Source organism: Neoarius graeffei, chromosome 28, assembly GCF_027579695.1.
Source record: "Neoarius graeffei isolate fNeoGra1 chromosome 28, fNeoGra1.pri, whole genome shotgun sequence".
NCBI classification, from domain to species: domain Eukaryota; kingdom Metazoa; phylum Chordata; class Actinopteri; order Siluriformes; family Ariidae; genus Neoarius; species Neoarius graeffei.
Window position 1 is genome coordinate 23,875,982 of NC_083596.1, and position 14,180 is coordinate 23,890,161.

At 39.8% G+C, this 14,180-nt stretch overlaps 1 protein-coding gene across 2 annotated transcripts in view; it reads right to left on the reverse strand.

The window, feature by feature from the left end:
- Window positions 1–653: 653 nt before the first annotated feature.
- The window catches only part of usp20 (ubiquitin specific peptidase 20), a 101,679-nt gene continuing 88,152 nt past the window's right edge, over window positions 654–14,180 (reverse strand). Inside the window, exons 26-29 of one of the 2 annotated variants that reach the window (XR_009651899.1) lie at window positions 8,494–8,684; window positions 2,631–2,779; window positions 2,417–2,495; window positions 656–1,862 (exon numbers count right to left, since the gene is read on the reverse strand). The gene's annotated coding sequence lies outside the window, so the exon portion shown is untranslated. Of the gene's footprint in view, window positions 2,496–2,630; window positions 2,780–8,493; window positions 8,685–14,180 lie in introns of both variants that reach the window. The other variant, XR_009651898.1, reaches the window with a different exon arrangement.

Sequence of the window (14,180 nt, forward strand, 5' to 3'; positions counted from 1 at the left end):
ACCAAATTGTTAATTTGACCACTCCTAAAAATTCTGCTATCTCTCTGATATGTCTCTCTTTTTTTCCAGCCTAATGAACAGCTAGCAAATGCAAATTCATGAAATAACAAGGAAACCGGCCAGAACTGGCTATGTACCTGCTTATCAGTCAACTGTCTGATTACTTTTGAGTGTGTGAAAATGGAGGGACTGTAAAAACTGGCTTTAATTTCTAAATGTTTAATGCAACATTTTTGTTAAACTCCTTGAATTAAAGCTGAAAGTCTGCACTTCAATCTTACTTTGATTGGTTAATTTCAAATCCATTGTGGTGGTGTACAGAGGCAAAATAACAACAACAAAAAAAAATTTACTGTTTAAATACTTATGGACCAGACTGTATGTAATGGCAACTTTTCCTTTTCTATTTTAAGATCTCATCTCATCTCATTATCTCTAGCTGCTTTATCCTTCTACAGGGTCGCAGGCAAGCTGGAGCCTATCCCAGCTGACTACGGGCGAAAGGCGGGGTACACCCTGGACAAGTCGCCAGGTCATCACAGGGCTGACACACAGACAACCATTCACACTCACACCTACGGTCAATTTAGAGTCACCAGTTAACCTAACCTGCATGTCTTTGGACTGTGGGGGAAACCGGAGCACCCGGAGGAAACCCACGCGGACACGGGGAGAACATGCAAACTCCGCACAGAAAGGCCCTCGCCGGCCCCAGGGCTCGAACCCAGGACCTTCTTGCTGTGAGGCGACAGCGCTAACCACTACACCACCATGCCGCCCCTATTTTAAGATGTTGATCATATTTTGGTTGCTGATGTTTTGTTAAAAATTTTTTTTTTTTTTTACTTAAAATTAACTTGGGGGCATTGTGGCTCAGGTGGATAAGGCGCCATACCATAAATCTGGGGACCCGGGTTCGATTCTGACCCGAGGTCATTTCCCGCCTCTACGCTGTCCTATCCAATAAAGGTGAAAAAAGCCCAAAAAAATATCTTTTAAAAAAAAATTAACTCAATAATTCACCCTCAAATTGTGTGTGTTCATGCTGGGAGATGTGCTACGCTATTAATACCCATATAATATGGTTAAGAAATGAAAAATGATGTGTGTAATGCTGGATGTTTTCTGCACTTGTTGGTCGTAGCCAGATCTATGTAACAGAAATGGGCGGAGTCAGCAGGGACAGCCATAGATTCAAATTGGTAACAAAATATTTAGGGAAGTTCTTTCAGATTTTAAAACTTAGGCTTGTTCTTGTGTGGGGCTGTTCTGGTGTTGTTCAGTGAGGTACTGAGCAGTCATGACATTTACTTGTAGTGCAATTTAAAAGGACAACATTCATGTCCTTAAAAGCAAAGTCTAAAGGTGTTAGAATATAGTGCATAGTGAGAGACATGGACCAAGATCTTCAAATATTATTCATGGCACAAAGGGAAGGAGATTTAAAACCAGGTGCCCAGACACCATGCTCTTCAGTGCACTTCCCCTAGGTTAAATAAAGGCTTAACAAAGGCTTGAGAACATTAGCGAAAAACAAGCAGAAATATTCCGTCAATCGTCCATGCCAAAGTAATCTGAGGAAGAGCTTGTACTTGTCGTTTCGTCACAGCAGTCTTCTGCATCAGAGAAAGAAGAGGTGTAGTGTAAACCAGACAGTCTGTGGTAGTCCTGCTGTGGGACTTCTGGAAAGCCAGACATTTCCATGGCTCTCGGTCCAGCTTGTGAAGCTGACGCGCTGCACATGTCAATTAACTGCGTGCATATTGCACAGCCCATTATCGCATTATGCTTTCAATGGTTAATCCCAATAAATCACACCCAAGGTTATGCACAATGTGGTGTTGATCTCATCTCTTCATCACCTATATAACACACACACACAGCAGATTTCCTTACAATCAGTTAACTACTGTACATCCTACAAACACACCCACAGTCTATGCCTATAGGCTAATGACACACACACACAGAGGCTACCAGAGTACTGACTTTCACACGCACACATACAGGTCTTTGTATTTTAAGTTTCTGCATGATAGGAATTACTTAGCTCACGTTATCTACTAACTATGAAATACATGTCACATTTACAGTCTTACAACTATAAGTCATCCAATAATAATGTCAGACACATCAGTTCACAACAAATTGCACTTATCTCCCGACACTTCCAGCAGTCTAACGTGTTTAGACGTATGGCGGCTCATAACAGAGTCACGGAATGATCCTCAGACTTTCTCAGTGTGTGTCATAGAAAGGCAGAATGTGCAAGTATGTGTTTAGTTCAGCTTCCTGGCAAACCCTTGCCTAAAGGGAATGACGATAGTAACGTGGCGAACAAGACAAAAGACAGTGAGAAAGACTGAAGAGAAGGATGAGGGACGCTGCTGTTGCATGCGTTTCAGTGGCGTCTCACCATGAGACTCTCGTGCAGGCGTGTCTGAAGAAGGCAGGTCAAAAGGTCATAACACAAACCTTCCAGTTCAGCTTTAACACTGCATAAAAGACAAAAGCAAATATTTACAGTGATGAATCTCCCTGGAGAGGACTTTCTTGCACATCCTTTTCACACTTGCAATTGATACGAGACATACAGTAGGTCCAACTTTCAGCTTTAATTCTTATTATACCATGGGAATGGGTATCCTGATAGCCATCTGAGACGTTAGGAATGTCCTGCTTTGTTCCGTAATCCTTGGTGTGTTTCGGACCTGTTTGAGTGCCTGCTGCTTGAACATGTTTCAGGGAGGCTGATGGACGCTCGTGTTTCTGTCCCTGCCTGCGAGGAGTAAAACGAGATGCTGAAATGAGCCTCTAGCCGCCAAGGTATTACTGGTAATCTTATTTTAACAACTACACCAACACACAGATTTTCACACCAGGCAGATAAGACAGACTAAAGCTTTACTGACACAATGGCACTTCAGACAAAATTTTAACCAAATAGCATTAAAGGATTTGGTAAATTTCAAGGTGTGTTTTGCCACAGACAATTATAAAACACTGTGCTCTACCAATTAATGAAGAGTGTCATTGTTTTGATCTGTTACCTGTACAGCCTCAAGAAATCTTATACACTGCAATGGTTCAAGGGAGTAAATAACATCACCACCACAAACAACAATAGTAATAATATAGTGTGTCATGGTGGTGCAGCGGTGCCACCTTGCAACCAAAATTCCTAGGTTCCCCTGGCTCCACTGTGACCCTGATCAGGGTAAAGCAGTTACTGAAGAGGAATACATGAAAGAAGATAACAATAATACATGCCAAACAGAAACCCTGAATAAAAGTCATAATGTAAAACTACATACATACATACATACATAAATACATACATACATACATACATACATACATACATGAATGAATGAATGAATGAATGAGGCATAGTTTCAGACACAGGCTTAACAACACAAAGAAGAAAGGAGAGGAAGATGAATTAAAAGGAGGTGAAAAAACAAAAGTTATAAAGTCAAATGGAAAAATAAAATAAAGTTAAAGATTTTTTTTTTTTTTACAAATAACGAGATCAACTGTGAGCTTACATATCCCCCCGCTCTCGCTTATATCAGAATGTAAGCAATCGAAGGAACAGAACACTTACTATGAATGTTGACTTCAACAAATAATTAACCCTGAAACAAGTAAGTAAAGAGCAGTGTCTCTCCTCAGGGATTTCAAAGAGCATCCTGGTAAACTGTCATTTTGAAACAGAGCATTTTTTTAAGGATTTTCCACTAGGAGACCAACTGGTCTGGGCAATACAATCACAGGCCCCAGAGTCCATGCGGCTGCACCGCTACGGCATATTCTGTGATGCAAATTGCCACATTACAAATCCTCGTTTCAGCCAGCATAATATCAACATAGTTAATGTAGTGCCAAGTTACCATAACTTCATCATACGTATGGTAAAATACTAAAATTACACTATGAGTTTAAGTTATTGTTTTATCAACTTTCATAATATTATGTATTTTAAGAAACAGTGAAAAATAAGAAAAGAAAATCTTCAATTTTATTGCTCAATGTGAAACATAGAATCAAATAACTGTATATTTAGTCTATAATTTGGAAATTGGAACAGTCTTGACAACCCAACTTCAATATTTCTTAAACATTCCAATCCAAAGAAAACAGTCTTATGAATTTGGACCAGCAATTCAAGCATCTCCCATAATCCCATTTCAGTTTTACCTTTCAGCATCAATCTAACATAACTTGGTTTAAAATTTGGTCTCCCAGTGAAGCTGGTTTGGCATTGACTAGGAGACCAAATCTGGCCACTGGGAGACCATTTGGTCTCCCGGTAACTATGGTAAAAATGCTCTGTTTTGAAATAGCATTTTACTTCTTGAAATAGCGGACGGACGGAGATACGTACGGACAGACTGATGGACGGACAAAGGTAAACCAGTATAGCCCCCCCTCCTTCGGAGCGGGGGTATAATAATTAAATATGTAGAAGAAGAGGAGGTCTAATAATAAAGCATTCTGGAATAAAAAAATATAGATAATTTAAAACAACAAGAACAATAATAACAGAACATCAAATCATATTTTTCCTTCATCTTCACAGCTTTACACCTAGAGACAATTTAACATGGCTAATCCACTTGACTGCAGCTTTCTGGAGGTTTGAAGAAACTGGAGAACTTGCAGGAAACCTATGCAGATATGTGGAGAACACGCAAAACTCCACAGACAGTAATCCGAGTTCAGGATCGAACTGATGATCCTGGAACTGTGAAGCATCAGTGCTACCAGATGCATTACCATAATTTAAAAACAAACAGATAGTAAAGCATAAGGTGTTCTGACTTTGCTGTATGAAAACAAATGTTCAGTCTGTATTCAGCCACAAAACTCCCATGTTCTACAGATCATGTCATGGTTATTTATTCATAGACATTAGTCAGCATGTTACAACCCCGATTCCAAAAAAAGTTGCGACAAAGTACAAATTGTAAATAAAAACGGAATGCAATGATGTGAAAGTTTCAAAATTCCATATTTTATTCAGAATAGAACACAGATGACATATCAAATGTTTAAACTGAGAAAATGTATCATTTAAAGAGAAAAATTAGGTGATTTTAAATTTCATGACAACAACACATATCAAAAAAGTTGGGACAAGGCCATGTTTACCACTGTGAGACATCCCCTTTTCTCTTTACAACAGTCTGTAAACGTCTGGGGACTGAGGAGACAAGTTGCTCAAGTTTAGGGATAGGAATGTTAACCCATTCTTGTCTAATGTAGGATTCTAGTTGCTCAACTGTCTTAGGTCTTTTTTGTCGTATCTTCCGTTTTATGATGCGCCAAATGTTTTCTATGGGTGAAAGATCTGGACTGCAGGCTGGCCAGTTCAGTACCCGGACCCTTCTTCTATGCAGCCATGATGCTGTAATTGATGCAGTTTGTGGTTTGGCATTGTCATGTTGGAAAATGCAAGGTCTTCCCTGAAAGAGACGTCGTCTAGATGGGAGCATATGTTGCTCTAGAACCTGGATATACCTTTCAGCATTGATGGTGTCTTTCCAGATGTGTAAGCTGCCCATGCCACACACACTAATGCAACCGCATACCATCAGAGATGCAGGCTTCTGAACTGAGCGCTGATAACAACTTGGGTCGTCCTTCTCCTCTTTAGTCCGACTGAGACGGCGTCCCTGATTTCCATAAAGAGCTTCAAATTTTGATTCGTCTGACCACAGAACAGTCTTTGCCACAGTCCATTTTAAACTAACCTTGGCCCAGAGAAGACGTCTGCGCTTCTGGATCATGTTTAGATACGGCTTCTTCTTTGAACTATAGAGATTTAGCTGGCAACGGCGGATGGCACGGTGAATTGTGTTCACAGATAATGTTCTCTGGAAATATTCCTGAGCCCATTTTGTGATTTCCAATACAGAAGCATGCCTGTATGTGATGCAGTGTCGTCTAAGGAACCGAAGATCACGGGCACCCAGTATGGTTTTCCGGCCTTGACCCTTACGCACAGAGATTCTTCCAGATTCTCTGAATCTTTTGATGATATTATGCACTGTAGATGATGATATGTTCAAACTCTTTGCAATTTTACACTGTCGAACTCCTTTCTGATATTGCTCCACTATTTGTCGGCGCAGAATTAGGGGGATTGGTGATCCTCTTCCCATCTTTACTTCTGAGAGCCGCTGCCACTCCAAGATGTTCTTTTTATACCCAGTCATGTTAATGACCTATTGCCAATTGACCTAATGAGTCGCAATTTGGTCCTCCAGCTGCTCCTTTTTTGTACCTTTGACTTTTCCAGCCTCTTATTGCCCCTGTCCCAACTTTTTTGAGATGTGTTGCGGTCATGAAATTTCAAATGAGCCAATATTTGGCATGAAATTTCAAAATGTCTCACTTTCGACATTTGATATGTTGTCTATGTTCTATTGTGAATACAATATCAGTTTTTGAGATTTGTAAATTATTGCATTCCGTTTTTATTTACAATTTATACTTTGTCCCAACTTTTTTGGAATCGGGGTTGTATATTACAACACGATTAAATCACAACATTTTACGTTATCATCCCAGGATGATGTTAGGTACAAGGCCATGACCTGCTATTTCAAAGTACCACATTCATCATTTAGTCTTGCCGAGTGTGAACAAGTCAGAGACTTAGGACCTGTCCACACAGCAACGGATTCAGGTGAATCTGATAAAATTTTTTATCGTTTCGGCCTGGCGTCCACACGGCACCGGCGTTTTGGGTGCCCCAGAACGATATTTTTTGAGAACGGGTTCCAGAGTGGAAAAATCTGGCAATGGCACCGTTGCGAAGTTGTCTGGATGAGTAGAACGGATTTGTTTACACATTAACCTGACTGACCTGCCAGACAGACAATTTACACCTGCTTTGATGAACAGAAAGTACAGCCTTCCACACAAAGCAACAGTTACCTGACTATAATGGAGGCAGAGGGGAAAAGGGTCAGAAGACCCTTCAACAGACTGTTTTGTATGAACCACTGCATTGCATTCACTTTTGTATACAGCTTTTTTAAATAAACAAGTAACTGAACCATTTCTTGAATTTCTTTTTTTATTGGATAAGACTGCTTTTCAAAATGTTCACACACAATATAAAAAGTTATATAAATTATATAAAAATGATTTTCAAAATGTTCACACACAATAAGAAAATTAAGTTATATAAAACTATGCACACTAATAAAACTAATTTGTACACACAGAAGGCACGATTTCCTTGCGTAGTCGCAGCCATCTTCTTGTTGTTGTTGTGTGTTTGTTCCTGTGAGTGCTTCACGCCGGGTAGAAGAAGGGGTTTATGCGCATGCGTCCTACTTCTTCTACTGTTCTGGTGTCTCTGATGGGACCATTTTACAGTGCACGTAGAGGTGTGGCATGTGTATTGCATCGTTTTCAGCAAGCGTTGCATTGCCATATGTACCTGATATTTTACTGATCCGTTGCCCATGTGGACGCGATATTTTTTTTACCCGCTAAAAAAAAAAAATCTCGTTGCCGTGTGGATGTAGCCTTATTCAGCCAAAGTAATCAAAGCTGTAAAATACTGATTGCAGTTAGCAAGCACAAGGTTTAACCACACCTTCTCAAACTGCTCATTCTGCTGATCACATTTTGGAAAATGTTATATAATTATCCATCCATCCATTATCTGTAGCCACTTATATAATTATGCTTACCTTAATTAAGGAAAATAAAATGGTAGGGTCCACTTCATCCCAAAATATTTGCCCTGAGCTAAAATGTTGCATCTCTGAGCAAGCCACAGGAAGAAAAAAAAAAATCTAAATGGTGTATAATAATTAAGAGCTAACTTAACGTATCTGAACCATGCTCTAGGGTGTTGAAAACGCAATATGTACAAGTTCAGGCAACAGTAACACTATAAGGACGTTCTTTAATGATGTTTGCTGAACAGGTATCAAAAAGGAAGAAAAATCTCGAGCTCATCTAGGCTACAACCATCTTATTTGGTGTAGACATTACTGATAAACTGACTCTGGTTTGATTATACATGTTTAATTCTTCTGTAAATTTCGCGTCTTTTTTTGCAATAATGCTTTGACATTTGTCATTTAAAAGGCTTGGTGTATTAGGATTTGAACACTTAATACAAGCTAAACAATAGCTTTGTGAACTAACACATTCATTAATAGAATTATGTGCTATCCTGTACAAATTAGAAAGGAGATGTAAAAGATAATTATGCACAATTGGGTCAAATGAAACTGCTCATAATCATTATAGCTGATGGCATAATCACAGTGTAATTTCAGTGGGCAAGGACACACCCTTTTTTTGTGTTGGAAAGAGTCTGGAAAGGTTTCCCTCTGCCATATGTTAGCGTGCACTAGGGTGCAGCTATTATTGTCCAAGGAAAACATCTGAAAGTCTTCTTCTGATGCTGCCAATTGTACTGATACTGTTAAAGAAAAGAAGAAGAAATATGTGACTACTCACCTCTTAAGGAAGATGATCCTGTATCCTGATGCTGAACAGCTCGTCTGCAGTGCTGCTTTCTCGTCTCCTGCTCTGTCTCCAAGTGCTTTTCTTCATCTGCCTGCTAGTAGAATGGCGATTCAGGGTGCCATCAAGACTAGCATCGTCTCCTATACATATCCCCTGGGGTAGCCATGCACTTCACTTTAGCTCTATTGAATGAAAGGATTAAGATGGATGAGGGACAGATGATGGGACTCAGCTGGGCCAGTCAGCATATGATTAGAAGCAGACACCAGTCTTTATACCCTCTGTGAATTATGCACAATTCAATCTGATTGGTTAGAAGGTGTTTTTTTTTCCTCTTTAACATCAACTCTAACAGTAGTACCATTTTCAATTTAATAGTATATACTGTTATATTAACTCTATCTATTAAATGCACTTATTCTAGCATGTTATTTTTGATATATAGTGAGACTTATATGTAGGCTGCACCACATTAAATCAAAGACTAATAATACATTTTAAAAATGTGCTATTATTTAACAACAAAAAAAATGTTAGCTTTTGATCTGTCTGTACCGAAGGAGGTGAAATTGATAAAATATGATCTAGGAATTTAGACCTCATGGTAGAGCCCTGCACTCCCACGGGAGTCCCGCGGGACCCGCCGCAAAGCAGTGCGGCACGGGACAAATTTTGAAAGCTCATTGCGGGCACGGGCGGGACCGGAAGTGCACATATGCAGGCGCAGGCGGGAGTGCACATATGCAGGCACAGACGGGAGCGGTGATAAGCTGCAGTCCCGCTAACTAAAAACGTGTTTTAAACAGGTTACACAGTGACGGTAGGCTTGACTCAATGCTATCCCAGAAATCCTTCCTGTAATATGCAAATTTGGCCGCCTCTGATTGGACAGCCAAATTTGCATATTACAGGAAGGATTTCTGGGATAGCACTGAGTCAAGCCTACCGTCACTGTGTAACCTGTCTCTCTGATTAGAGTTGTAGACTAACTCAAGCAGTAAATCACTTCACTCATGGTACAAAGCAAGCCCATTCACTTTTTTATGCTGATCAGAGAATTACAATGGTTTCTCATGTGACAAAAATGTGCGATTCGCGATTAAATATTTTAATCGCTTGACAGCACTAATTATTATTATTAGAGACACTATATGCTGAATTCAGAAACGAGGTAAATAATAACAAACGTGAACATGAGCTGTAGATATTTATGCTCAAATCCACTCAAAGTAAGGGGTGGGGCACCATCACGCTGTGTCAAGACAAGAACTTTCCTGAGAAATAACGCGAACGTTTGCATCATGCGGGATTTGCGGGCGGGAGCGGGACTGAAAATCATAATTTTTTGTGGGCGGGAGTGGGCCTGAAAAATCATAATTCTTTGTGGGCGCGGGCAGGAGTGGGACTGCACAATGCGGGCGCGACTGAAAAATCCAACCCGCGCAGACCTCTACCTCATGGATCGATCTGGGAGCAGTCACTGACACAGACACAGCTGCTCAGAGATGTTTCTCAGCTTACTGTAGAACAAACATGAGTGTATATTCACATTCCAGAGTGTGTCATAGCGATGTGATTGGACGATGATGATGATTTAACTGACGAAGCTAAAGTTATTCATAGGGTGATAAAGCATTACATCACTCGTTTAGACTACACTACTGTATGAAAGAAGAAAAAGACATTATGTACCATTACATCACCCTTCAGGATCATAGTCTTAGGAAAAGAATAAAGACATTATTGGTCAACATAACCTTCATGAAGCAGAGAGCAGAATGTGCGAGGGAAGATAAGTCTCAAGGATTTAACCAAAACAAGTAGCAATCAGAACAGCCTGTACCAGTTCAAGCATGCTAAATATATGTATTTCTATCAATATATATATATATATATATATATATATATATATATATATATATATATATATATATAAAATCATTGATATGCTAAAGTTTGCTGTAGAGATGTTTATTTAATATGAAAGTGTCTCCAGTATCAGCACTTCAGAACAAGTTGCCTTTTTTTTGGTCATTATCAGTGCTGGGCACATTACTTTGAAAAAGTAATTAGTTACAAGTACTAGTTACTTCTCCAAAAAAGTAATTGCGTTGGTAACTGCGTTACTTCACTAGAAAAGTAACTAGTTACCAGGAAAAGTATTTATTGCGTTACTTTTTTTTTTTTTTTGCTTACAGATAAACGAGGATAACTGTTCTTTTCTAGTGAAGTAACGCAGTTACTAACGCAATTACTTTTTTGGAATACAGAGTACAGAGTCAGTGAGCAATTAAGTCCTCACAGTTTACAGCATTATGATAACCTGGTTTATTACAGTTAGCTTAGCTTTCACCATTTACAATAGGTCAGGAAGATCTTTGATAGTGTTTTTTAAGGAAGCATCCTAAACAAAAATCACAGGCAAAATAACATAACAGATCAAGGATGAATACCCTGTTTATCTGTTATGTTATTTTGCCTGTGATTTTTGAAATTATGCCGGTGTTTCCAGTTCGAAAATGCGACTTTGCGGCTTGGTGCTGCCATTGTCTCTTCCCCATCTCTGTGTGCGCGTAGCGGGAAAACACAATCGACTCCACCCACCTAGAACATCTTAGCAAATCACGATTTGTTCTCTTGCATTCAAAGGGTGAATGGGAGAATGTAAAAGCCATATTGGTACATAATTATTATATATTGCGGTACCGTGTTGCCAATGCTCATGTTGTCAAGGCGCCCATATCAAATTGTAACGCATCACGTTACTTCCCGAGTAACGGTAACGGCGATACAAATATGGATTAAGTAACTAAGTAATTATTCCGTTACCCAAAATGTGGCTCTGTTAGTAATGCCGTTATACTCTAACGCCGTTATTCCCAGCACTGGTCATTATGCAGTTACCCAACCATGTTGCAGCAGTACAATGCATAAAATCATGGAGATGCGGATCAAGAGCTTCAGTCAGTGTTCACATCAAACAACAGAATAGGGGAAAAATGATCTCTGCATCTTGAAACATGGGTGTCAGATGGGGTGGGATTTCAGAAACTGCTGATCTCCTGGGATTTTCTCACACAACTCATATAAAAAAATATCCTGTGAGCAGAGGGTCTGCAGACTGAAACACCTTGTTAATGAGAGAGATCAAACGAGAATGACCAGACTGGTCTGAGCTGACAGGAAGTCTATAGTAATGCAAATAAGCACTCTTTAGAACCTTGAGCAGAAAAGCATGACACATCAAACCTTGAAGGTTTGCCAGGGCCTTCCTATTAACGATCATGCTTGACTACAGCTGGTAGCTATTCTATACCAATATAAAAGTGTTTGTTTGACAGCACTCAATGGATTGACCAACACACATTACAATGGCAAAGGCTACATCCACACGACAACGAGATTTTTTTTTTTTTTTAAATATCGCGTCCACATGGGCAACGGATCAGTAAAATATCAGGTACATATGGCAACGCAACGCTTGCTGAAAACGATGCAATACACATGCCACACCACTACGTGCGCTGTAAGACGGTCCCATCGGAGACACCAGAACAATAGAAGTAGAAGCATGCACATAAACCCCTTCTTCTGTAGCATCAGCCACATAAAGTTTTGATTATTAATCAGTAGCATAAAATAGTATCTATTGTCTAAGACACTTATTTATATTTCATATTAAAATGTCTATGTAAATTAATACATAGAAAGCCTGGCCAGGCGCTGAACGTTCTTCTGCCTTCACTTTAAGAGAAATTCAGGGCGAGCATGAGCCTAGGTTCTTCCCTGTCACACGCGCACACCTTCTCACTCCCTATCCTATGGATATAATCCTTTTAAATCACGTGCTCATTTTTTGAATGGAGACGCGGAAAGAGGAATGAATGGGGGTAGATGGAAGCCGGTACGCCAACATTCTGATATCCTCCAGAATTCTTTAATGGTCCGGAATAAACTGAATGCTACACGTTGATGGATTACTTTGTTCTTCTATGCCCTTTTTGAGGAATGTATTGTCGGACTTATACCAACATCTTTAGAGGTGAGATCGCTCCTTTTTTTTTCCTATTTTTGCTGCCGGGATTGTATTTGTTTTTGGAAAGCGCACGGGCGGTGCGCGGTTTTGGTTATACTGCTTCCGCAGTGTTTGGACTAAAGACTCTGCCCTAAGGGCTATTCTCTCTCACACTCTCTCTCTCTCACTTTGCACCATTACACAATAAATATTCACAGTGAAAATATTTTGTAAGCACGTTTCATGAACCAAGTTATAGGATTTGTTGACAACTCGCATCGAGTTCGTTACACTTCTACCCAGCGTGAAGCACTCAGTCATGTGGTTGTGACATCATCGTAAACAAATCTGTTCTACTCATCCAGACGACTTCGCAATGGCGTCGTTGCCAGATTTTTCCACTCTGGAACCCGTTCTCAAAAGATTTCGTTGGGCACCCAAAACGTCGGTGCCGTGTGGGCGATAAACAATTTTATCAGATTCACCTGAATCCGTTGCCGTGTGGACAGGGCCAAAGTTCAAGGAGCTCAGTGCAGATCTGAGAAAGAGTATCATAGTTAAAAGACATACAACTCAGGAATGTCTCTTGGAACCATTTCTAAACAACTACAGATTCCAAGATCAATTCAAATAACTATATGCAAGTACAAGTTATTTGGAGGTGTAGTCACTTTGCCAAGCCATTTTGCTGGAAGAAGACCCAAACTATCACCTTCAGCTGAGAGGAAATTGGTTTGGATAGGTAAGAACAACCCAGCCATGAACTGAAAAATTGGTGGAATAGTGTTTACAGTCAAGCGAGTTTTATATCTCCATGGAATGAGAGGCTGTCATCCAAGAAAGAAGCCCCTGCTCAAAAATTGACACCTTCAAGCTTTGCTAAAGCTTGTAGCTGACCATATGGACAAAGAAAAAGGCTTCTGGAGGAAAGCTTTATGGTCAGATGAGACAAAGATTGGGTTGTTTGACCACAATGACCAGAGGAACACTGTACCAACTGTTAAGCATGGTGGCGGTAGCATCATACTCTGGGGCTGTTTTGTTGCCAATGGAACTGGCGCATTCCACAAAGCGACTAGAATAAATAAGGAGGTGTACCTCAGAATTCTTCAGCATAACCTCAAACCATAGGGAGACTTGGACAAAATTGGGTGGTATAACAGGACAATGACACCAAACACACATCAAAGTTGGTTGTGGAATCAATAAATCAAACAACATTTAGCTTAAAAGAAGTCCTGACCTTAACCCTATCAAAAATATGTGGACTGTGCTTAAAAAAATTCAGGTCAGTGCCAGGAATTGAACTTTACCTATTCTGCCAAGATGAGCAGTCAAATATCCAACCAGAATCCTGACAGAAGCTTGTTGATGGCTACCAAAAGTGGCTGGTAGGTAAAACTTAAGGGTCATTTAACCAAATAATGTGTGTGCTATATGTATAATTTTGACCCTGTATTGATTTCAGAAAACCCAAACTAAATTAAAACTTGTAATACATAAATTAATTTGGTCCAAAGATTGACATTGCACAATCAAACTTCTCAGGAAAAAAATAATTCATATCCGTGAGGAGTATATGCAAACTTCTGAACTTTCGTGTGTGTGTGTCTATAAAACAGGAACTAAACTGTTACATCAGTCCACACGGTGGTGTAGTGGT